Source organism: Hyperoodon ampullatus, assembly GCF_949752795.1.
Source record: "Hyperoodon ampullatus genome assembly, chromosome: 14".
NCBI lineage: Eukaryota > Metazoa > Chordata > Mammalia > Artiodactyla > Ziphiidae > Hyperoodon > Hyperoodon ampullatus.
The window spans coordinates 49,885,023-49,912,007 of record NC_136927.1 but is presented as its reverse complement, the minus strand read 5'-3'; the positions used below and the strand labels follow the sequence as shown (position 1 = coordinate 49,912,007).

The 26,985-nt window shown below is 41.4% G+C and overlaps 1 pseudogene across 1 annotated transcript; it reads right to left on the bottom strand.

The window, feature by feature from the left end:
• LOC307063063 (general transcription factor II-I repeat domain-containing protein 2-like) lies at positions 1-23,981 on the bottom strand (annotated as a pseudogene). The gene is made up of 9 exons: positions 23,857-23,981; positions 23,500-23,543; positions 19,848-19,925; positions 10,289-10,335; positions 7,654-7,723; positions 6,344-6,421; positions 5,331-5,414; positions 3,139-3,322; positions 1-178 (listed from the first exon to the last, which is right to left on the bottom strand). The product of its transcript is annotated as a general transcription factor II-I repeat domain-containing protein 2-like (transcript).
• Positions 23,982-26,985: the final 3,004 nt, after the last annotated feature.

Below are 26,985 nucleotides of genomic sequence, written 5' to 3'. Positions count from 1 at the left end.
TCATAGTGCTTGCTGTGGTTGGTTTGATAATGGCGTCTCAGGTTGTATTCTTTGGACACAGACATGCTCTGTTTGCATATTAAACACGTAGGGATATTCTGCACCTCCACGAAGAAATACGCTCTCTCCCACTTTTCTTGAAATACACGGCCCTCTTGGTCTATCTTTCTTTTTCCCACTTTTGATAGAAACATGGAGACAAGAAACAGTTCAGTTTTCCCTTAAATCGACTGTTAGTCTAACACCAGCAAGAGCATGATGACAAATGCAAGGGATAAGGTGGCGGGGTGGGGCGTGGTTAACTGGAGAGCACCCCAGCCCTGCAGAGGTGTGGGGTGAGGACGGGGGACACTCAGGGCAAGCAAACTACTGCCAGAGGGAGCATGGCCCTGGCCTGCCTGGATCTTCAGATTGCTAAAGAAAACCTGGAAATGGACTTTTATGAAAAAGTCCCTGGTTTTTCAATGTTGGCCACGAATTCCCTTTTTTAAAAGGTAGATGAGCCAAGGGGCTTCCCTGGTGGCTCAGTGGTTAAGAATCCGCCTGCCAATGCAGGGGACACGGGTTCGAGTCCTGGTCCAGGAAGATCCCACATACCGTGGAGCAACTAAGCCCGTGTGCCACAACTACTGAGCCTGCGCGCCTAGAGCCCGTGCTCCACAACAAGAGAAGCCACCATACCGCAACAAAGAGTAGCCCCCGCTCGCTGCAACTAGAGAAAGCCCGTGCGCAGTAACAGACCCGATGCAGCCAAAAATAAATAAATAAATAAATAAATAAAATTAAAAGGTAGATGAGCCAAAAGAAAGACAACTTTGGGGAGGTTCAGCAAGTGGCTATGCTTGCCCATCTGGTTTAAATGAGAATGATTTGAAAGTGTATCTGCATTTTAACATATATTTTTTCATTTGATTTTCAAGGGAACTTTGAAATAACAGAGAAGGGAATGAGCACAGAAGACGTATGATTTAACTGCTGTGAGTCCCGAAAGACACCAGTGATAGCCACAGACCCTCACAGAACTTACCTGTTTTCAATGTAAAGAAATGGGCCACGATGCAGGTGAGCTTTACTTTGAAAGAACATAGGTATAAAAATTCACTTTAAGAAAATGTAGGCAGAGACAAGCAGTCAATGTAGTGGCTGCCTGGGGCTGGGGGTGGGAATGGGGAATGACCAGAAATGGGTAGGAGGAATCTTTCAGGTGGGGGGATGGAAATGTTCTAATATTAGATTGTGGTGATAGTTGCACGACTCCGTAAATATACTAAAAATCACTGGATTGTGTACAGTTTGCACAAGTGAATTTTACGGTATGTAAATTTATGCCACAATAAAGCTATTAAAAATGTAAAAAGCTATTTAACAACCAGAGGAGTTTAGGAATAATAATTGTGCATTTTAAAAGAACACTTTAGTTTCCAAATTTAAATGAGGAGGTTCCCTAGATGACTCTTGGGAACATCGTTACATGTTATGCTTTTTTTTCTTTCTATAGGTACTTTACTTTTTTAGAATTTTATTGAAATATACTTATTTACAATGTTGTGTTCGTTTCAGGTGTACAGCAAAGTGATTCAGTTATATATACATATGCATATATATATATATATAAATATATATATATATATTCTTTTTTAGATTCTTTTCCATTATAGGTTATTGCAAGATGAGTATAGTTCCCTGTGCTATACAGCAGGTCCTTGTTGGTTACGCTTTCTGCTTTAATATCCAATAGGATTTTGACTTGCTTGCAAGGACTTTAGGGGAGACATTAAAAATATTTAACAAGCAGAGTGGCTGGGACATTGCCCAATCAGAACAGAAGTCAGGGCTTCCCTGGTGGCGCAGTGGTTGAGAATCTGCCTGCCAATGCAGGGGACACAGGTTCGAGCCTTGGTCTGGGAAGATCCCACATGCCGCGGAGCAACTAGCCCCGTGAGCCACAATTACTGAGCCTGCGCGTCTGGAGCCTGTGCTCCGCAACAAGAGAGGCCGCGATAGTGAGAGGCCCGCGCACCGCGATGAGGAGTGGCCCCCGCTTGCCGCAACTACAGAAAGCCCTGGCACAGAAACGAAGAGCCAACACAGCCATAAATAAAATAAATAAATAAATAAAATTAAAAAAGAAAAAAAAAAGGATGCTTTAAAAAAAAAAAAAAAAAAAGAACAGAAGTCAACTGGAGGGGGTTCTGGGAGCCCTGCTGTGCCAGGCCCTGTTGGTTCTGAACTGTGGGGAGGTCAGGGGTGGCCAGGTAGGTACTATTTACCCAATAAGGTAGAGTAGTAGTTCAGTATTATGATATGAGCCGCCCCCCGCCCCGACCCCATAAAGGACTCTTGAATAAGAATGTGGTATGTTATCACACACAGCAAGCTCCATCAAATTGTTATATGAGAAAAAAATGCCTGGCTAATAATACTCGAGCAACAGAATTAAAGGGCTTTAAAAGAAGCAGGAAAGGGCTTCCCTGGTGGCGCAGTGGTTGAGAGTCTGCCTGCCGATGCAGGGGACACAGGTTCATGCCACGGAGCAGCTGGGCCCGTGAGCCATGGCCGCTGAGCCTGTGCGTCCAGAGCCTGTGCTCCGCAATGGGAGAGGCCACAACAGTGAGAGGCCCGCGTACCGCAAACAAACAAACAAAAAAAGACGAGGAAAAACAAAATGCACATAAAGAGCAGCATGCTTTGCTCTTTCTGGTGGTGAGTGTCCACTGAGACAGCGCACGTGGCACAGCAGGGACTAGGACCATCTTCTCTCCCCCAGGATACTCACCATTGCTGAGTTCAAGGCCGGGAAGTGGTCTGAAGAGAAAGAGACATTGGTGAGTGCAACAGAGGTCACTTTTCCTCTCTTGTCCATTTAGTTCTATTTGACAAAACTTTTGTGAGTGTCAGTGCGAGGCTAAACTAAAACAGGCTGCCCATGATCACCAAGAAACGGGAGCGAGGACACACAGCTCCCAGAAGCAGAATATGATGAACTGAGTGTGACAGGCAGCATGACATAGCACTTGACTGCAGGGACCCATGGCCCACGTCCTGGGGTGAGAATCCCTGTGCCCCCCAGCTTCTCCACCTCGAGCAAGTTACGATCTGCAGCTCATTCTCCTGACCAGGCAGGGGACTCTCACATACCTGATGACTGTGAATTTGATAAATTCTGCGGCATCCAAGATCCTTCTCATGGAGCTGATTTCCAGGTAGCCAGGGGCTTTGAATACCACCCCCGGGGGCATGCCGTCGATGACCACACAGCCAGGGTTGAAGGTGATCTTCCTGTAGGGAACTTTCACAGGGAAATCCACTCCAATTGCTTCACCTGTGATGATACAAAGAGTGTAAAATCAGGTGTGTGTCACTTGCTTTTCCCAAACCGTGCTTTATCTTTAATGCCAAGATTTTAAAATTAATTGCATCAAGTAACAACACTGGTGATCAGCCATTACTTTATTTTCCAGCCATGCTAGGGTGTATGAATAATTTTATTGATTTTGAAATTGGTAACAGGTAGTGTAGCAGACTGTGGTCCATGAAATAGGCATTATCATAGTATCTACCTGAAAAGGGTTTTGTGAGGATTAAATGATTAATCACATGTCGAACACTAAAAACAATACTCAGCTATGGTAAAAAGTCAGTAAGTGAAAGATAGCTATTATAATTATTTTAAAAATATTTAAAATTTATTTTTAATTGAGATATAATTGACATATAACATTGTATTAGTTTTGGGTGTACAGCATAATGATTTGATAGCTTTTTTTTTTTTTTTTTTTGCCGTACACGGGCCTCTCACTGTTGTGGCCTCTCTCATTGCGGAGCACAGGCTCCCGACGCGCAGGCTCAGCGACCATGGCCCACGGGCCCAGCCGCTCCGCGGCATGTGGGATCCTCCTGGACCGGGGCACAAACCCGCGTCCCCTGCATCGGCAGGCGGACTCTCAACCACTGCGCCACCAGGGAAGCCCAAGATAGCTTTAAAAAAAAATTTTTTTTATTGAAGTGTAGTTGATTTACAATGTCGTGTTAATTTCTGCTGTACAGCAAAGTGATTCAGTTATACATATATATACATTCTTTTTTTAATATTCTTTTCCATTATGGTTTATCATAGGATATTGAATATAATTCTCTGTGCTATACAGTAGGACCTTGTTTATCCATTCTATATATTAAAGCTTACATCTGCTAACCCCAAACTCCCACTCCATCACTCCCCCAACTCCCTCCCCCTTGGCAACCAGCAGCCTGTTCTCTATGTCCATAATTCTGTTTCTGTTTCGTAGATAGGTTCATTTGTGTCATATTTTAGATTCCACGTAAGTGATATCATATAGTATTTGTCTTTCTCTTTCTGACTTACTTCACTTAGTATGATAATCTCTAGCATCCATATTGCTGCAAATGGCATTATTTCATTCTTTTTTATGGCTGAGTAGTATTCCATTATATATATATGTATATATATATATATATATATATATACATATATATACACCACATCTTCTTTATCCATTCATCTGTCGATGGACATTTAGGTTGTTTACATGTCTTGGCTATTGTGAATAGTGGTGCTACGAACATAGGGGTGCATGTATCTTTTTGAATTATAGCTTTGTGTGGATATTTGCCCAGGAGTGGGATTGCACGATCATATGGTAGTTCTATTTTTAGTTTTCTAAGGAACCCCCATACTGTCCTCCATAGTGGCTGCACCAACTTACATTCCCACCAACAATGTAGGAAGGTTCCCTTTTCTCCACACCCTCTCCAGCATTTATTATTTGTAGACTTTTTTTTTTTTTTTTTTTTTTTTTTTTTTTTTTTTTTTTTTGTGGTACGCGGGCCTCTCACTGCTGTGGCCTCTCCCGTTGCGGAGCACAGGCTCCGGATGCACAGGCTCAGCAGCCATGGCTCACGGGCCCAGCCGCTCCGCGGCATATGGGATCCTCCCAGACCGGGGCACGAACCCGTATCCCCTGCATCGGCAGGCGGACTCTCAACCACTGCGCCACCAGGGAGGCCCTGTAGACTTTTTAATGATGGCCATTCTGACTGATGTGAGGTGGTACCTCACTGTGGTTTTGATTTGCATTTCTCTAATAATTAGCAATGTTGAGCATCTTTTCATGTGCCTATTGGCCAAAGATAGCTATTATTATTATGAAATTAGTGTTTCCATGTAAAAGTTCTTCTTCAGGAAAAATACACACTAATTTTGATCACAGCTCCTTCACAGAAAGATCAATTTCTTAGATAAAGTAATCAATTAGAAGGAAATATTTCAAATGTATAAAATTTGGTTATGTAACAATATAAAAACGTACCAAATTTTCGGCTAAAGAGGTCATTGACTTGTTCTCTTAGTTGTTTTATTTTTTCAATGCTTGATAATCTTTCCTTCTCATTATCTAAAAAAATTAAAAAAAACAAGCAAACCAGGTTTATTCATGTATTTGCTCCCCCGAAAAGCTGTTGGAGGAAACACCTGTTAGCACATGTGAAAGCACTTTACCTGGCTTATCATTCAGTTTAGTTTTAGCAATAATTAAGCCTTTTGGCAATTTGTAAATTTAAGGCATTAAAGATGACAGAGAATTTTCCAAATTATGACTCTATGTAAATATAAGACATACTACTTTAGAGAACATTTTCAATATCATGCAAGATAAGGATGTCCACTTTCACCCCTACTCTTCAACATTATAATAGACATCCTAGCCAGTGCAATATAGCAAGTAAAATGAATAAGATGTATGTACTAGGATTAGGGGGGAAAATTTTTTAATACTGGAAATTTTTATTCTATTTAATTTTGAATAATGAAAAGTGATTATGTGGTTCAAAATTCGAATGATATAAAACAGTACATCATGAAATGTCTCCCTTCCATCCCTATCTTAGCTCTCAAGTTTCCTTCTTTGGAGGAATCTATGCCATTAGATTCTTTTGTATCTCTCCAGATATGTTTTATATACACCTATTAAGAAAAGAAGATTAATTGATGGGCAGCAAATACATTTCACCACTGTGGCCAGTTCCAATCCAATGATAGCCAGTGCTTGGAGTTGGCTGCCCTAAGGGATATTTTCCAAGTAATGCACCAGGGCAGGGCTGTGAGAAGCAATATATCTGATAAACAATGTACAATATAGCAAGATATTCAGTGTGCAGCACTTGGAAGCATATTTTATATTCCTGAATTGTCTTTCCTTAGTTGACAGGGTGAACTTAGCAAAAAAATAGCTCCAAGAGACTAACCCATGTCACAAAGTGGTTAAAATATAACAAAATGAAAAAAATAATCTAAATTATGATAAAGTCAGATAGAATTCCATACCTGGAATCGTCACCTGAACGATGTTAAGATCTTCAACACCTGCTGCAGAATTTGTAATATTGGATGAATTGGTGTTTCCTTAAACAGAAATTGAAATTTAGAACTTATAGAAAACTAGGCTACTTCTCCTCTAAAACTATCAAATTGCCACTTTGATCAGAAGGCCAGACTAGGGAATTCCCTGGTGGTCCAGTGACTAGGACTTGGCACTTTCACTGCCAGGGCCTGGGTTCAGTCCCTAGTTGGGGAATTAAGATTGTGCAAGCCAGGAGGCGTGGCCAAAAAAAAAGAAGGCCAGGCTAAATTTTTAAACTCCAGAGAACATTTAGCTGTAGAATAACAAGCTGGCTTGGCAATAATTGATGTTTGTTTGAGTCTCTGTAGTTTAATGTTGATGTCAAAGGAGAAAGGGCACCATGGCTTTTATTTAGTTCATAGCCCCTGATACTTCAGTCAGTCTAATTTGATTCAAAAACAAGGGTGTTTAAAAATATATTTCCTGGGACTTCCCTGGCAGTCCAGTGGTTAAGACTCTAAGCTCCCAGTGCAGGGGGCACGGGTTGGATCCCTGGTCAGGGAACTAAGATCTTGCATGCCACTCAGCCAAAAAAAAAAAAAAAAAAAAATTTTTTTCCTTTCTTGTTATTCTCAGTTTAAAGGTGGGGGGTAGGAAAGAAGACATACGAATGTGTCCAAGAGGACACTTAGGAAGCAGATGTCCTATGAGAAATGAGGTAACAGACAGTCAAGGAAAGGCTCAGATGGGGTTAAATAGTAAAAGCACAGTTGACGTTATCATGATTTCTGGTCAAATGATACACACAATGCTCACTTAAATGAGAAATGTAAATGAGCCTGTCTAGTCCTTTCTGAGGGACTCAAAGTTCAATCCCTGTGTTCTGTGAAAGATCAACCATTTGGGTGTTTGAGATTCTGCATCTGAAGAACAAGACCTCAAAGGGACACAAGGAGACACACCGTCGTTCTTCCCCCCTCCCCCCTTCATCCTCCCCCTCTTCATTCTTCCCCTCTCCCCTCTCCCTTGCAGTTTCCCCCTCCCCACTTCATTCCCCTCCTTCTGGCTTCATTCTTTCCTCATTGGACCAAGCACAGTTTGGCCCTACTCTGGCCAGGGCTAATTTGCACAGCCTAATTCTGTTATCTGACAAGCCTAGAGCACTGGGTACCTGATGGGAATATGGGCTGCTCTGGTCATAGGTACACACACATTGAGTTCAATCTTTTCCCTTTCAGAAAAAATGAAAACCATACTTAGCCGTGTGAATGTGGCGAGGTTTTTGGCAACCAACCTTCAATTTTCACCTCAGCTTCAGGGTCCTCACTCATTTCTGAAGGGACAAGCTGAGTAGAATCTTGAAAAAAAAATTTCTAAAATGACATTCATTGTTTATGTATTCTCATGTTCCAACATTTTACCGCTCCTATACCCAAAAAGTCACTTATCCTGGCATTTTAAATACATTTTATATTTACTAAACATAGAGGTATAAACATAAAGGTAATTTTAATTTTAAAAAGGATAATAGGGTAATAAAGGATAATCTTATAAGGAATAAGAGGAGATAAGAAACTTTCAGATATTATCAAATAATATGAAGTTGCAGTAACGGACAAAGAATATCCTTCTATTTGAGCTAATGGAAGACATGTGGTCATAGTGTTTTCTGATTGTCATTGGGAATTACTAGGATTCAAAAAAAGCCATTTGCTCCTTTCTTATCCTGCCAGCAGCCCCCAGGTGATTCATGGTCTATTATTACATGGACGCATGTAACCTACACGAATGCATGTAATGTACACGACATATACATGCTCAGTGAAATAAACCAGTCACAAAAAAGCAAATATCATATGATTTCACTTATATGAGGTACCTAAAGTACCTAATTGAGTTTTCTGGTGGATAAGAATTATGACATATACATTAAGTTCTACATATAGACAAAAGCCTGGCTAGCTTACCTCGCCTAACTCTAGCTCATTTTAGAAAGATTTGTCAAATCTTACATTAATTGTTAGCAAAAGAAGAAAGACTAGAATGCAAAACTGTTTTGATATTGTACTATCGTTACGTAGGATGTAACCTTTGGGGAAAAACAGATGAAGGTACATTGGGCTGCTCTGTACTATTCTTGCAGCTTCTTGTGAATCTATAATTATTTTAAAATAAAAAGGTTTTAGGGAGTTCCCTGGTGGCCTCGTGGTTAGAATTCTGGGCTCTCACTGCCGTGGCCTGGGGAACTGAGATCCCACAGGCTGTGCAGTGTGGCCCCTCCCTGCCCCAGATAGAGATAAATAAATAATAAAAAAATAATAGAACTGACATAAAATAAAAAGGTTTTAAAAATCAAACAAATTCAGCTCTATTGTAAATGGGCTTCCCACAATATCATGATAATAAAAAATCTGTTTAGATATGAACTATTTCGAGGGCCAACATCCCATGAAAACTTTCTGATTCTAATTCAGCACCAGTTCTACAACTGACTCCTACACAGGTCTTCTTCTTTCCAAATATTGTACTATCCATCCATTTAAAAAATGACCAAACAATACCTTAACAGGCTTTTACAAAGGAAAGTAAAATGACATAAGGGAGGAACAGATTTAAACTCAATTCAAAATAATTGTCCTCCTTTACATCCAGAGAAGGTCAGAGATTGAGTTAAAGAAAAGAAACAAAAAATTAATGGAAGAATCCTGACACACGCTACAACATGGATAAACCCTGAAAGCATTATGCTCAGTGAAATAAGCCAGTCACAAAAAGGCAAATAACGTATGATTCCACTTATATGAGATACCTAAAGTAGTCAAATTCATAGAGACAGAAAGTAGAATAGGGGTTGCCAGGAGGGAAAATGGGGGAGTTGTTGTTAAATGCGTATAGGTTTGCAAGATGAAAAGTTCTGGAGATCTTCTTCCCAACAAATATACTCAGCACTATCAAACTGCACACTTCACAGTGGTTAAGATGGTAAATTTTATGTTATGTGGGTTTTTTTAACCACAATGAAAATACATAATTTACAAAAATAAACAAGACTTAAATAATGACAGAGTCCGCTTGTCTTCTTGGTTCTAAAGCAATGAAATTCAAAATGGATTTGAATTTTATTTTATGAGTGAATGAACAATTCTAAGACTGGACTCTATCATAGTATGTTCTCTGGCAAAATCTACCAAAATTCTTCTAGGTCAGAGACTTAGACAAATTGCTCAGGGGGCCGTTGGAACCATCCTCTACAACAAAAAACTCCAGACTCCCTAAATCAGGGAAGCTATCGAAAATGACTGCAACTCGGCTCCTTGGAGAAAGTTTCTGATGTAAAAGAAAAACACAAATCATTTTGGTACTGAGACAGATGTACAACCCCTAAAAACAAGATCAACTTGCCTGTAAACTGACAAAGACATTCATACCTCTATGTTTGCAGAGGAAATCTCCTTTATTAATTTTATCTTACATAAACCACTTTAAGAGCTTAGGCCTTAAATATGATGCTCAGGATTTATATATGAGTGGAGGGAAGTATATACCAAGTTTTATCTCTAATTCAAGAATTTCCTAAAATTCTATTGAACTTTGCTCAAAAGATTTTGGCATGCCCATCAAGAAGACAAAATGAAATAAAGTAACAAATGGCATCAGTGCAAATTTTTCTTACCACTTAACCTCTATATCCAGGCACTTAAAGTAGAATCATTTACAAATCAAAAAAGTAAGAGAGTGACAGAGTTCTTAATACTACATCTTAGGATGAGGACTCGGCCAGTTCTCTAAGAAGGCATGTTGTCTTCTGTATTTTCAAACGTGTGTTTAAAAGGGTATATTCTCTTCAAAATACTGTAAACTAAAAAAAAAAAAAAAAAAAAAAAAAAAAAGAGAGAGAGAGAAAATGCCTTATTTTTCTAACCTTCCACTGGTAATTCCATTTCTATTACTTCAGTGCTGGCAGAATGATGGCTCTCTGAAAGGAAAGCAAGCAAGGCAGAAATACAAATTTTAAAAAAGGAATCATTTAAAACCAATGCAAATAATTCAAGACCCGCACAGGAATATACATGCAATACTTCGACTCCGTAATATCAAATTCACACAAATGATCCTTTCTTTATGTTTTTTCCTTTGTTTTTGTTTTCATTTGTGCTTTGGAAAAATTTCAAATACAGAAAAGCAGAGAGACGGCATCATGAAGCCATGTGCCCATCCCTCAGCGCCAACAGTCATCAGCTCACATCATCCCGGTTTATCCGTGCCCACCCCACCCAGCACTGGTAGTTTAAAGTAAATCCCAGAATTCAGTGTGCAAATATTGCATAACTACAGGCAAGTACCTAAGTAAAGTCTCTTCCTTTAGCATTACCATGATGTTGTGATGACCCCTCCACATGAACAATTATTCTGTATCATCATCTCATAGCTAGGCATTGTTCAAATTTCCTCAATTGTCTCATAAATGTCTTCTCTTAAAAAAACCTTTATATTTGGAAATAGTTTTAAACACAGAAAAATTGCAAAAATAAAATAGTACAAAGAAGATCCATCTACCCTTTACTCAGATAACATGATGTTAACAATTTACCCTGTTGGTAATCTTTGTCTCTCCTTCCCCCCACCCCCAATCTATATAGAGAGATAGATGTATATACACACACTGTTTTTTCCTGAAGCATTTGAGGGAAAGTTACATACATTATGGACCTTTATCTCTGAACACTTCCGTGACTATTTCCTTAGAATAGGGATATTCTCTTATACGATCACAGTATAAACTCAGAGAATTTAACATATGAGACAATTTTATCTATTCTACCATTTGTATTCCAACTTTGTCAGTTGCCCAAATGTTCATTATAGCCTTTCCCTTTCAGTATGGGATCCAGTTTGGGGGGTCAGGTCTTGTTTTTAGCTGTCACATCTCCTTTAGTATTGAATGGTTCCATAGTCTGTCTTTGTTTTTTATGGCATTGCCATTTCTGAAGATTTGAGTCCCCTCCTTCCCCCGCTTCCCCTCCCCACTAGAACGATCCTCATTTTGAGTTTGTCTGACGTTTCCTCATGGTAAGACTCAGGTCTTGCATTCTCAGCCAGAACACTGCCGAGATGACGGTGTGTCCTTCTCAGCATCTCACATACACAGGCACCTGGAATTTGGGGCTGGCAGGATTTTGAGTTGATAGGTCTCATCCTGCTGTGAAAAAATAAACCACCTAGGGGCCAATATACAGAGGCCATCTTTGGTTCATTTCTAGAAAACCATGTAACTTCAACGTTGCATCATCAAACTGGTCAGGCTGTGTAACACAGTCACAAATGTGACAAAGATCAAATCACTTACATATAAGAGCAAGTCACGCACCCATGTTGAATCTCATTACATGACTTTACCAAACAGAAGTTGAGGTAAGTAATTAAAAAAAACAAAAACAAATTGCCTCGTGTTAGGTTCAAGCCTAAGCAAGATCAAGATTACATTAAAAAAAAAAAACCCTACAAGTAGGCCAATGCATTTCTTTTCCTCCTCTTCCATTCCAAAAAGTAAAAAAACACAAACAAACAAAAAACCCCAGAACTAAATATCACACACAGTAAATTCAGTGTAGATTAACTTAAAATACTGACATGCTCTGGAAAGTGGGCATGGAGGAACACACCTTTGAAATACTTCAAATGAGGAATTTTTTGAAGGATCATTTTTTGAAGGACCTGCTTTGGAGCACAAATTTCATCATCAAATTTGGGTTAGAGATATGGATTCATAGCCATTCCATAAAGAAAAAAGGCAAAATTACAAATAAGTGAATGGCAATGAAATTCTGACAGCTGCTACAACATGGAAGAAACTTGAAGACATTACACCTAGTGAAATAATCCAGTCACAAAAGGATAAATACTGTCTGATTCCAGTTATATGAGGCACCGAGAATAGGCAAATTCATAGAGACAGAAAGTAGAATGGGGGTTGCCAGGGGCTGAGAGGAAGGGAATGGGGAGTTATTGCTTAGTGGGGACAGTTCCTGTTTGTGATGATGAAATAGTTCTGGAGATGGATGGTGGTAATGGTCACACAACACTGTGAATGTACTTAATGTCACTGACCTGTGCATTTAAAAATGGTTAAAATTGCAAATTTTATGTTACGTATATTCTACCACAATAATATATATATATATATTTTTTGGCTGCACCGTATGGATTGCAGGATCTTCATTCCCTGACCAGGGATCGAATGCGGGGCCTCGCCAGTGAGAGCACCGAGTCCCAACCACTGGACCGCCAGGGAATTTCCACAATAATAATTTTTTAAAAAGGAAATGAGTGCTAAGATGACCAGTATCAATTTACCAAGAGGACAAGGGCTCTCAGGTAAATTTATTCACAGTTATAGCAAAAATATTCCTGGTCTAGAGTTTTGACAGCAAAAATCCTATGTACTGAATGGGTATCAAATGTGTTCAAAATGATCTGATAATCAGTGCTTTCAAGTCAAAATTAATCACAAATTTTATTTTATACAGATTATTTATACAGATTATACAGGTTAATCTTACATTGAATTTGCTTTCTAAAAACTGAGATATAATTCACATACCATAAAATTCATCCTTTCAAAGTGTACAGTTCAGTGGTTTTCCATATATTCACAAGGTAGTACAACCTTCATCACTATTTCTAGAACATTTTCATCACCCCCAAAAGAATCCCTGTGCCCACTGGGGGTCACTCCTCACTCCCTGCTCTCTTCAGACTCTGTAACCACTAATGGACTTTCTGTCTCTATGGATTTGCCTCTTCTGGACATTTCATATAAATGGAATCATACAATATGTACCTTTTTGTGTCTGGCTTCTTTCACTCAGCATTGTGTATTCAAGGTTCATTCATGTTACAGTGTGTATCGGTACTTCATTATTATTATTATTTTTTTAGCGGTACGCGGGCCTCTCACTGTTGTGGCCTCTCCCGTTGTGGAGTACAGGCTCCGGATGTGCAGGCTCAGCGGCCATGGCTCACGGGCCCAGCCGCTCCGCGGTATGTGGGATCTTCCCGGACTGGGGCACGAACCCGTGTCCCCTGCATCGGCAGGCGGACTCTCAAACACTGTGCCACCAGGGAAGCCCCACCCATTTTTAAATTGGGTAGTTTGTATTTTTATTATTGTGTTGAAAGAGTTCTTATATATTCTGGATGCAAGGTCTTTATCAGATATACAATTTGCAAATGTTTTCTCTCATTCTGTTTGTGGTGTTTTCACTTTTTGGATAATATTCCTTGAAGCACAAGAGTTTTTAATTTTGCTGAGGTTCAATTTGTCTATTTTCTTCTTCGGCTGCTCGTGCTTTAGATTTCATATCTAAGAGACCATTGTCTAATCCAAGGTCACAAAGATATATGTCTGTGTTTTCTCCTAAGAGCACTGTAGTTTTAGCTCTTATACTTAGGTCTTTGATCCATTTTGAGTTTTTAAAAATTATTTATTTATTTATTTTTGGCTGCATTGGGTCCTCGTTGCTGCATGCAGGCTTTCGCTAGTTGTGGAGAGCGGGGGCCACTCTTCGTTGCAGTGCGTGTGCTTCTCATTGCAGTGGCCTCTCTTGTTGCAGAGCACAGGCTCTAGGTGCACGGGCCTTAGTAGTTGTGGCACCTGGGCTTCAGTAGTTGTGGCTCGTGGGCTCTAGAGCGCCGGCTCAGTAGTTTTGGCACACAGGCTTAGTTGCTCCGCAGCATGTGGGATCTTCCTGGACCAGGGCTCGAACCCATGTCCCCTGCATTGGCAGGCAGATTCCCAACCAGTGCGACACCAGGGAAGTCCCGAGTTCATCTTTTTTTATACTGTGTGAGGTAGAGGTCCAAACTGATCTTTTTGCAGGTGGATATCCAGTTGTTCCAGCACCATTTTTTGAAAAGACTATTCTTTCCCCATTGACTAGTTTTGTGCACCCTTGTTGAAAATCAACTGACTATAAAAATATTGGTTTATTTCTGTACTCTCCATTCTATTCCATTGATTCATATGTTTATACTCATGCCAGTACCACGGAATACTGATAATGACAGCTTTGTAGTAGGTTTTGAAATCAGGAAGTACACATCTTCCAACTTCGTTCTTTTTCAAGATTGTTTTGGCTCTTCAGGGTCCCTTGCATTTCCATATAAATCGTAGGAAAGTTTTCCAATCCATGAACACAGGATGTCTTTACATTTATTTAGTTCTTTAATTTCTTTCAACACTGTTTTGTAGTTTTTTGTTTTTGTTTGTTTGTTTTATAAAATAGTGCAGCCACTTTTTAAAAAATATTTATTTATTTATTTGGCTGCACTGGGTCTTCGTTGCAGCATGCGGGATCTTTAGTTGTGGCATGCGAACTCTTAGTTGCAGCATGTGGGATCTAGTTCCCTGACCAGGGATCAAACCCGGGCCCCCTGGATTGGGAGCATGGAGTCTTAGCCACTGGACCACCAGGGAAGTCCCTGTTGTGTAGTTTTTAGTGTACAAGTCTTATACTTCTTTGGTTAAATTTATTCCTAAGTATTGCATTCTTTTTGATGCTGTGGTAAATGGAATTTTTTTAAATTTCAGTTTTTGACTGTTCATTGCTAACACATGGATATACAATTGATTTTTGTATATTGACCTTGTATCCTGCAACCTTGCTAAACTAATTTATTAGCTCTAATTTGTGTGTGTATTCCTTGGGATTTTCTATATACAAGATCATGTCATCTGCAAACAGAAATAGTTTTACATCTTCCTTTCCAATCTGGATGCCTTTTTTAATCTTCCCTAATTGCCCTGCCTAGGACCTCCAGTACAGTGTTGAAAAGAAGTGGCAAGAACAGACGTCCTTGTCTTGTTCCTGGTCTTAGGGGGAAAGCCTTCAGTCTTATTAAGTATGACATGAGCTGTATAGGTTTTCTGTAGATGCTCTTAATTATGTTGAGAAAGTTCCCTTGGATTCCTAATTTGAGCGTTCTTTTTTTTTTCTTTTTTTTAATCACGAAAGGGTATTAGATTTTGTCAAATGCCTTTTTCCTACATCTATGGGCATAATCGTGCGGGTCTTGTCCTTTATTCATTATGTTGTTATTCCACTGATAGATTTCCATATGTTGAACTAATCTTTCCTTCCTAGGGTCAATCCCACTTGGTCATTGTATGGTCAGGCCATTCAAGATGGCTGTTCTTCTGTTCTCTGTACATCCCCAGCTCGACAAGCCCCTGCTTCACTCACATGACTACCCAATCCTCCTAATTATAGGGCTTAATTAGTAACTGGTACATGCTTGCCCCCTGCCCCAGCGCTGGTTTCCTGGTTACTGATGAGCCAACCTGATGTCGATTCCCTCTATATAAATGGTAGCCTCCTTCTCCTCCAAGTAGTGAAGGTTGCAGTTACGTGCTGCCTACTGATTGCCGCACGGTGGGGTGTTGCTCCAGGACTTTGCTTCAGATGTGTAAGATCCCCCTGTCCAATAAGCCACTGATGTCTCTGTCACTGGGCTTTCTTTGGTCTCAAGGCTGGGCTTGCAGGCCTGTGGGGTGCAGCCCAACAGTCATGATGTATAATCCTTTTTATATGTTCCTGGATTCATTTGCTAGCATTTTACTGAAAAATTTTGTATGCCTATGAATAAGCGATATTTTTCTGTAGTTTTCTTGTGTTGTTTTTGTCTGATTTTGGTATCAGGATGATACTGGCCTAACAGAATGAGTTTAGAAGTGTTCCCTCCTCTATTTTTTGTAAGAGTTTGTGAAGGACTTTATTATTTTTTTATTTGTTATTTTTAAAAATTTATTTATTTTATGTTTGGCTGCGTTGGGTCTTCATTGCTGCATGTGGGCTTTCTCTAGTTGCGGTGAGCAGGGTCTACTCTTCGTTGCGGTGCACGGGCTTCTCATTGGGGTGGCTTCTCTTGTTGCAGAGCACGGGCTCTAGGCACGCAGGTTTCAGTAGTTGTGGCATGCACGCTCAGTAGTTGTGGCTCGGCAGGCTCTAGAGTACAAGCTCAGTATTTGTGGTGCACAGGCTTATTTACTCCGTGGTGTGTGGGATTTTCCCAGACCAGGGATCGAACCCATGTCCCCTGCATTGGCAGGCGGAATCTTAACCACTGCGCCACCAGGGAAGTCCCGTGAAGGACTTTAAACACTTGGTAGAATTCACCAGTGATGGCATCTGGTCCTGTGCTTTTGTTTGTAGGAAGTTTTTGAACTACTAATTCAAATTCTTGTTATATGACTATTCAAATTTTGTGTTTTATCCTTAGTCAGTTTCAGTAGTTTGTCCATTTCATCTAGGTTACTTGATTTGTTGGCATATAATTGTTTAGTGTTTGCGATAGGCAGATGGCCCCTCCAAAGATATCCAAAAACCTGTGAACAGATTATGTTACATGGCAAGGGGCAATTAGGCTGCAGATGGGATTAAGTGTGCTCATTGCTAACCTTCAGAAAAGATTATCTTGCATTATCCAGCTGGGCTCCATGTAATCGATGTACGAGGTATTTAAATATGAAAAAGGGAAGCAGAAGAGTCAGTGTCGGAGTGGTGTGATTCGAGAAAGACTATGTTAATTCCTTGATCTTGGGCTTTTGTATCCATGTTCCCTTGGGCCTGGAAGGCTTCTCTCCCATATCATGCAGTGTCAGCCAGGAAGAAAACAGAATGGTACTGATGCTCTGACATCCATCAGCGTCAAGGAAGCCTGGGTGCACTGTATCTCAGCACAGCTTGTACTGTGCACTCTTCATTTCTGGGGACCCTGGAGATGGGGTCCCTGCACATGTAAAAGACCTATGGGACTTCCGTGGGCCAAGATGTTATGTGTGTACGTGTAAATGTGTGTCAGAGGTCTTCTGAGAGATCTGTGTTGCAGATGGATCATGAGGTCCTGGTGTGGGTAGCTTCTGAGCACTGGTGGGGCCGTGTTCACTGGGGCTTCCCGAGGGCCAGTCGCCATTCTGAGCAGGACACACTGATTGTCTTTTTGGATTTAAAAATATCTCCCAGGCTTCCCTGGTGGTGCAGTGGTTGAGAGTCCACCTGACGATGCAGGGGACGCGGGTTCGTGCCCCGGTCCGGGAAGATCTCAAATGCCGCGGAGCGGCTGGGCCCGTGAGCCATGGCCGCTGAGCCTGCGCGTCTGGAGCCTGTGCTCCACAACGGGAGAGGCCACAACAGTGAGAGGCCCGCATACCGCAAAAAAAAAAGAAAAAAACTCCCTTACTTAAAGGATATAGACATCAATACTTCAGCATGTGAGTATTTAACCTAAAGGGTTACAAAAACATTCCGTGCTATGGAATATAGTCCACGATGTTAGGCAATTTGGAACTTTTTGGTATCAAGAAGGAAGCTGTTCTACAAAGATCTCTTGAATAGTTCTGTCATTTCCAAGCCAAGCAGGAGAAAGATTATAAATTCACACAATTTAACGTAAATGTTTTTCTTCAAATAATGTACTTCTTTCTGAAAAATTAAAATAGAACAAGTGCAGGTACATCTAACTTGTTCATTCCACTGATGCCTTTTGGAGCAGAATCTGTAAGTATCCTATCCCTGACTGTACACGATTTGATCAATACCAAGGTCATTTAAGTTCAAAAATATATTCTTGGGAGCCAAGACGTAATTTAATTAAAAGTAGTTTGTTCAAAACAACAGTAATTTAGAAACAAATGTTACACTGATTCTTCATGAGGGTCACATTCAACTCAGCAAGCACATCTGAGTGCTCAGTATGTAGAAAGCCCGGGTGTGGGGCTCCAGGGCAGGAGTAAGATGCTGTGTTTCCTGCCACTAGCTGAGGGAGTCCTGGCAAAAGCATAGATAGAACACAGCAGGTCACACTAAACGTTGGAAGCTCCCTGCAGGGGTTGAGATTCTGACTGTGCCCAGAAAGAAGCGGGGGAACTCCTCAGCGGTCTGCAGGGTAGGAAGGGAGTCACAGGGAGGGATCAGCTTATATAAAAGCCCCGTGAAAGGCGGATTCAGGGCACGTTCAAGGAATCACAGACCCGAGCTGTGTGTCTGAAGAGCCCAGGGAGGGTGGTGGCTGCAGAGGCAGATGAAATAGGAGGGGAGACCAGAAAGAGCAGTAGGAACATGGAAGGAAACTGGGACTTTACGGGTGGTAAGGAGTCACAGACAGTGTGAGTGGGGGAGAGAGGTGGACAGATCCCAGTTTTCAAAGTACAAGTGATTGGGGTGGGGTGTGTGGGATGGATTGAAAAGAGATCCTCTGCCCAGAGGGAAGGAGACTGGTCACAAGGGACAGGCCGGGGGGGGGGGGGGCGGACGAGGTGGGGGTGGGGTTGGCCCAGGACAGAGCAATTACAACAGAACTTCCGTTAGTCTCTGCCTTTAGATTTTTTTGAAACAATTTTTTTAGCGAAAGTGTCAGAGCTACGTAATGCTGCAGAAAAATTTTCAAAGTTAAGATTTTGTAGGAAACATTTCCAATCTGATAATGTTTGAGGATGTGACTGCAAATCGTCCTGCACTCTGTCTCCATTCCCAGTGGAGCTGGAAGATGGAGAAAGAATCTGAACACCGTACGGCAGTCACAGCGACATGATGGTACCATATCGTCAAACTGACATCATGCTGGGGTCCAGCGGGATTTTGGTCTTTGGGTAGAGAACCAAGCCACCTAACTGCACACAGCACCCACCTGTGCCATGTTTGGAAAGTTTGTGTATTTGGTAACAATTGTCTTCTCCCCATTGAACTTGTATGCTGTCAATGAAACAACTATTAAGAAAAGGCACTTGATGGACTTCCCTGGTGGCGCAGTGGTTATGAATCCACCTCCAATGCAGGGAACACGGGTTTGAGCCCTGGTCCGGGAAGATCCCACATGCCGCGGAGCAACTAAGCCCGTGAGCCACAACTACTGAGCCTGCGTGCTACCACTACTGAAGTGTGTGTGCCTAGAGCTCGTGCCTCACAACAAGAAAAGCCACTGAAATGAGAAGCCCACGCATGGCAATGAAGAGTAGCCCCCACTCGCTGCAACTAGAGAAAGCCCACGCACAGCAACAAAGACCCAACGCAGCCAAAAATAAGTAAATTAATTAATTAAAAAAAAAAAGAAAAGGCACTTGAATTTCTTAACTCATCTCCATCTCTTTTAACACTTACTATTTTCTCAGCAACCTAGGGGACAGACTGGACAGAATTAAGGTGGGAATATTTTAGAACACACAAAATAATATTTAACAGACAAACTCTAGTAAAATGCAGCCTGAAATGGCTTTACATTCATGGATGACTAGAATCGTGTGGATTCAGGCTAAGTATCAATACAATCTATTTTATGACTGTAAAATTGTTTACCCTAATGGCACTGTGTTAGATCCTGGGTAAATGTACATGGATCTTTATGACTCTTTTCCTGTTTTTCAGATGGGTGCTAATTAAAATTTTCCATCACAGATAACTTCTAAAGAAGAAAATTATTATAAAATGATATTACCTTGCATACTATATTCATAGTAATTAGGATCTTCTGATTCTTTCTTGACTGACATAACTGTTGCTTTCGGTGAAATGCCTTTGAATGCAATGGAAATTATAAAATTATGTGTTAGGCTAGACTTACGAACAGAGATATGACTGGCTAGTATATCTTCCAGGTTCTGTTTGGATTAACACAGCAACACTGCAATCAGCAAAAGAACTTGTAGCTCATGCACTAGGAACAAATGGTTTATCCATATAAAAATATAAATATAAAATAATAATAAAACAACATAAAGCAAACAAGGAAGGGAGGAGAGATGGATGGAAGGAAGGAGGAAAAGAAGGGAAGGAGAAGGAGGTCTAATTCCCAGTTTGGGGAAATTTTCCCTTTCAAGATGGATGTATATGTACATGCATTTATATGCAATATAAATATTGCAAATATTCTGCTGTAATGGGGCCCAAATTGGCACAGATAATCTTAATTTACTTACCACAACAAAATGAATTTCAAAACCTGGGGAAACTACATTGGTAAAACCAAAAGGCTTTATCAGGGAAAGGTGTAGTAGATGGCAAAAATTAGCCACAAATGTCTTCCATCCCAGTATATACACCTGTTTGCAATGTAACTTTCCCACTCCTATTTTCTAGAAGTGGAAAACCACTCCACCTTTTAAATCTAGGCCTGGCCATGTGACTTGCTTTGGCCAGTGGGATGTAGGCAGAGGCTTGAAAAGCGCTTGTGCATCAGCGTCTGCTGTTTTTGGAACAGAGTTGCCATGTGGCTGAGCCTGGAGGGTGTGAGACCAAGAGGAGAGGTAGGCCCAACTCTGGCAGCTGAGGCCTCGGCCCCAGGAGTGAGGCCAGCCCAGACCAGCAGGACGGCCTGGCCAACACACAGAATTGTAAGAAAGACTAAATTATTGTTTGAAGCCACTAAGTTCTGGGGTGCTCTTTTATACTGCAATAGATAACTGATACTGAAGTATACATATAATTTAACTGTGAAAGTTAACAGAAGCAAAAACAAAAATTGTGACAAGCTCGGGATTTCACCGTTCAGCATTAATTTACAAGTTGTGGGGGAGGTCTTCTGAAAACCTTTAACAGCTCTGTTGGCATAGGGATAGTAAGATTGGGTATTTACGAATGTGACTGTCAGAAAGAAAAATTTGTTAAACTGAGGAACAGAAAGGACACAGCCGATGGCCCTATCAGTGAAATGGATATTGCACTTGAGCAAGCTGAGGAAATTGCTCAGAAGTGGGACAGAAAGGTAGTCTGATGGAAAGGTTAAAGGAGAGCTCACAAATGGAGGTCTACTTGTGCATAAAAAAGAAAAAAGCTTTTTACATGTTTGTAAGTGATCTGAAAGAATTTCCACAAGTTGGTTAAGAGCTGTTGCCCTTAAAATGGGGATGGAATTTGAGGTGCAGTGAGATTTAAGAGAGATGGAGCTTTGAGAGGGGAGGAGTGAAGAGGAATTTTACTTATTACTACTTATTACACTACTTATTACCACTGACTACACTGAATTTTTATTTAAAACATGTATAACTTTTGTAATTTATAGTAAAACTTTAAAGTACAAACATTAGATAAATATGTGACAGCTGGGCTGTCAAAGAAAAATTTCTTTTCAATGCAGGCAACTGAAAGCAGATTTGACGGTGCAGAATGCAGAATTGCTTCAGCCTTTCCTCAAACTATGAGGGGGGAGGGGGAAATTCAGAAGTTAAAACCATTTAAACGTTCTGTGCAGCAAGTGCTACACAAACATCACAGAAAATAAGGCCAGTGGATGGTCAGCTCACAGAAGCCTGAAGGCACCTGGAAGCAATTCGTATCATGAAATCCATGGTAGAAAGTCACCTATCAGGGAGCTTGTTTATAGGGAATCACATCTCCAAAGAGAGGCCTCAACAAAAGAGGCCTATTTTAAGGCTGGTGGGAAACGCTCATCCACCCAATAGCTGGTGAGGAGGGAAAGGAAGGCGGTAGGGCCGTGGATCCTTGAAAGGGCCCCCCGGGGAGAGCCGACAATCCTGCACTCCCACCCCATTTGTTTTCCCGGTTTCTGAGAGGAGACTGTGGCTTGGGGGTTTTAAATTCTCTGTTACCAACTGAGATGCAGGCAGAATGTGTCTGAGCTTGGAAACGCATCCAAGGCTAAGATTAAAGGGGCAAGCGTGTAAGGCGTGTCGTGTGTAAGTGGGACGAAGACGCCACAGCTGAATTCTGTTGGCTGAAATATTTGGCTCCTTTTCATTGACTTGTGTTGGTTTGACCTAGAATAACTAAAATGGACAGGCACTCTTATTTTTCAGGCTGATGTTTAAGGTGGAGCTTCTCCCAAACACATGTTTATCTGTGGATAGGAGTGACCCTGGGGTATGACAAGGGTGGATTCAGGCTACTCTTGCCCCAAGGGACTGGGGAGGCAGCTGAGCATAAACCACACCTGACACCTTCAGCAAAGCTCGTGCTCTGACCTCCATTTCACTGGAGGTAACATCTCTCTTCGCCTTCTCTCTCCATCTTTTCTTAATATTGACTATTTTTCTTTTACGTTATCTCAGATTTAACTTTAACTTTACATTTGGAACTGTTTATTTCTTATTTCTATGTTGCTTTTCTAAACATTATTAACTTCTCGTTTTACCCCGTATAGTCAGCTTGTGTTCATCTTTATCTTTTTGAGGTTTGAGTTTCAGTTTTATGTACTTGTTTATTTTAGGTTTTCTAACGTTTCTACTTCTAATGCTTTCAGTATTTTTCCATCCCTTGATTAAACATTTGAGTTAAAAATTTTTTTCTATTTTTAACCTTTAACATTTTTCCTTCTAATGACTTTTTTTTTTTGAGGTGTGGGAGAGCAGGGATGGGGATTAACTACTCTCACCATCACAGAGGAATTTTTTTCCTAATATACATTGTCATAGTAATGTACGTCTATTGTAGAACATTTAGAAATGACAGAGTGTAAGAAAGCAATAAAATAAGCTATGTCCAAAAATAAAAACACTGCTTTATTCATAAATCAAATTCATATTCCAAATGTGTATTCAAGACTTTTTACTCATTTAGCAGTCAAGTTCTAATTTCCATATAATTAAAATAATAACTTTGTCTACAAATATATCTACTTAATAATATCTTAGTACCTAATATTTATTGAATTAGAAGCTTTTTTCCTAGATATTTGAGTAAAATATGATTATTCTGCAAATAAGGCCCCCGTTGAGGTTAACTAGTGCCCTATCCCCATTATCTTGTTGATTCTTTGGGATTTTCTACCCAAATATGGACCAATATATCATCTGCAAATTAAAGACAGTTATAGTTTGTCATTCCCAATCCATATATCTTATATTTCCTTTTCTTATCTTATTGTATTAGCTAGGACTTTCGGTATGATGTTGAAAGGGAGTGATGAGAGCGGACATCCTTGCCTTGCTCCTGCTCTTAGTGGGAAAGATTCTAGTTTCTCAGCATGAAATATGATGTTAGCTGTAGGTTTTTTGTAAATTTTTTTAAATCAAGTTGAGGAAATTCCCCTCTATTCCTGGTTTATGGAAAGTCCCATTTTTAAGTAAAACAAAAGAAAGGAGTCAAATAATGACCTGCTGAACACCTGATTCTACAAGCATCAGTGTACATACCAGAATCTTCCATGGGTTCAGTCTTCACATTGATGGGGGCACAGCTAAAAGGAGAAGGGAATGCTGGTCAAGATGGGCAGAGTGAAAACTGCCCAAAGGCATCTGGACACACTGAATCTAATCCCCAGATCTCCACACCATCATAGGTTCCCCTCCCCCCATCAAACTGAATGCAAAGCTACCTCACCTTTAGCGTTGTAACAAATTATTAAGAAAGTTAAAGGTGTCCATAAATATATTCTCATAATCCCAAACATCCTTTTGAATAAAGAATATGTAACAAAATAAGACATTCCATAGCCTAAAAACTAATACATTTAGGTTAGATGTGGACTTAATTTTTTATTTATCCCTTACCTTTCACTTGGTGATGTCACTGATCTCTCAGCATCTGTTACCACCCCAGGCCCACCTGTGCATGAGTAAAAAGACACACGCTAGCCCCTGTCTGCACCTTGAAATATGACAACATTCAGAGGCATATAAAGAAAAAGTGAATACAAAGAGAACAGAATTCCTGGCTCTAGGTCATCATGGAATAGCAGCCCCCGGGGCCTGGGCCATCTGTGTGGGCACAGTGGGGGCCAAGGAGCAGACCTGGGCCGGAGCGACCTCCGGCGGCTTACTAAGCCTCCTCATGCCTCAGTTTCCTCATCTCTAAATGGTGGTTGGGTGAGGATTAATGAATACATGCAAAGTGCTTAGAACAGTGCCTATTACAAAATAAGTGTCAGCAGCTATTACCATTATTCTATAATGACAATACAAGCCACCTGGGACAACAGTTACCTGGGCACCTGCCACCCCTCACACTCCAGTCCCTCCTTTAATGTGAGCTGGGGGACCCCAGGAACTCACAACTGCTCCAGAAATACCTGCTCTGTGAGTAGCCCACGCATAGGAGTGTCTCATTGCCCTCTGTACCCCAGGGTAGTCCATGTGGACAGACCCTCCACCCACCCCTGCCACCTGGCTTCTATACCTATATAGGCTCAGCATAACACCCTCTTTAGACCTGGTCTTTCATGAACAGCTATGGCCCAAGGTTTCCAACTATGATCCAGAATAATAATCTGAGAAAATAAGGGAGTGGGCATAGATGGATCTCTAAATGCTCCTGGTAAAATTACTGTTTTCTTTTTTGGTCCCTTCATCAGTTAAGAAGCTTATGAGGGGTCCTGGTTTCCCAAACATGGTCTCAAATACCCTGCACGTAACTTTCTGCCCGACCGCATGGAATGGGCTTCCCGGGGGAACCAAGCTATTGAGATCCTGCTTAGCTTGGGGGCCAGCTCCTCCAGGAAGCTCTTCTGACCACACAATTCTAACCCCTTCCGGGGGCTCTCAGGGATTTCCTCCACGGGTCACCCCTGGTTCTCTGAACAGTCTCTTTCCTTCTCCCAGACCATGTATCTCAGAAGCACGGGAACGGTCACACAGCCCAGACCACTCCTGAATCCCACAACGCCTGGCCCCTTGTTGGTGCTCAAAGACCAGGAAGTCACTCCAGCATCCTCATACTCCTGTGCACATGGACAAGGTAGATCTCCTGCCCTCCGAGGGCTGGACGCAGATGCTCGCCGGCCTGCGAGCTGACGGGAGGGTGGCGTCCCAGCTCTCAGGCTGGGTATGTGTGTTTCCCTGAGCTGTAGTCCCTGCAAAACATCCCCACCACCCCTGGCCCCGGGATCAGAGGTGGCCTCCTCAATGCAGGAAAGACAAAGCATGAACAAGCTTTAGAATGTGCCAAACTTGCATTTTAATTAAGAAAAGCAGAACCGGTTTAGCAGTCAGGGGCAGTCTGAGAAGTATGAGAAGCTGTCACTTACCTAGCTGACTCACGGGACCCAGGAAGGGTCTGCAAGAAAACCAATACTGTTACCTGACATGAACATGCAAGACGGACAGATTAAACATCTGAATAACCAACTTCTAAACATAACGGGACAGAATTAACTAACTGAAATTAAGCTGTCAGTGTATCAGCTGTTAGGAGGGGATAGAGCCTATCACCTGTTGATAAGGAATGAAATCCCCGCTTTGTTCTCCAAAATCCACTTCAGGGTTGCAAGGTCATAGTTCTCAGGGTGTTGAAAGGGGACCCCTTCCGGGAGCCCCTGCACCACTACGGCTGCCTGGTCCGTCAGCATCTTCTCGTAAGGAACAGGCACCATCACTGTCGTCCCCAAGGCTTTGCCTAGAAGAAGCAGCAGGATGTCTTGAAACAATATGAGCATAAATCCCTGATAGTCAATTTCACTTAGTGTCATAAACACAGGTGGTGATATTTGGTTCTGAAATTTATTAAAAGCTTAAAGTGTCCTATGCCTCTATATCTCAAGTTAATAAAATTTCCGACCAAAAGGCCAAAAGAAAAAGTATAAAATGTTTTCCTTTAAATCTTCACATAAAAGAATATAATAGGTTGCATAATCTATAAAAATATTGGAAGCCCACCAGGGGCTTCCCTGGTGACACAGTGGTTAAGAATCCCCCTGCCAATGCAGGGGACACGGGTTTGAGCCCTGGTCCGGGAAGATCCCACATGCCACGGAGCAACTAAGTCCGCGAGCCACAACTACTGAGCCTGTGCTCTACAGCCCGCGAGCCACAACTACTGAGCCTGCGTGCTACCACTACTGAAGTGTGTGTGCCTAGAGCCCGTGCTCTGCAACAAGAGAAGCCACCGCAGTGAGAAGTCCATGCACCGCAACGAAGAGTAGCCCCCGCTCGCTGCAACTAGAGAAAGCCAGCGCGCAGCAACGAAGACCCAACACAGCCAAAAATAAATAAATAAAATAAATAAATTTATTAAAAAAAATATTGAATCACTATGTTGTACACCTGAAACTAATATAATATTGTAAGTCAACTATATTTCAATAAGTAAATTAATTAACTAAAAATAATCTATTTCCAAAAGAAAGAAAATAATAGGTCTTTTTCTCCATTCTCTTGGAGGTTGCACAATTCAGGGTGCTCACCCTGGTGCACCCAGGGCTGCAGGGAACACCCTGAGGTTACTCAGGCTGCAGCCAAAGAGGATGAGAGCCCTGCCCAAAGCTTAACTGTCCCTGTGTCACACTGTACAGATTGGGCCAACTTGCCTGTAGAAAGCTGAGTCCACCTGGGGATGTGTCAGTCTCTCTGCACTGGCTGACCAGCCCCGAGGTGCTGGAGCTCCATTTCTCATATGGAAGTGTAGCCTGAGACCCTAAGATCCCCTATGCTGGAGGAGTCCCCCAAATCCAAATGCTCACAGGGACCTGCAGGTCACATAGATGTTTGCAGCTGTCTAGGAATGATGATCCAGGCCCTAAGATGCTAAGGTGCTTCTATCACAAGTACAACACCTGCAGACTTCCTTGTTATCTAGCTTCTTAAAGCACTGTGTAGGTATTAAAAAAAAAATCCCTGTCTCCATGCCTGTGGGAAGATGTGGGTAGGTGGGGAGACCAATGAGGATGAGGCTGGTGCGTGAACCAA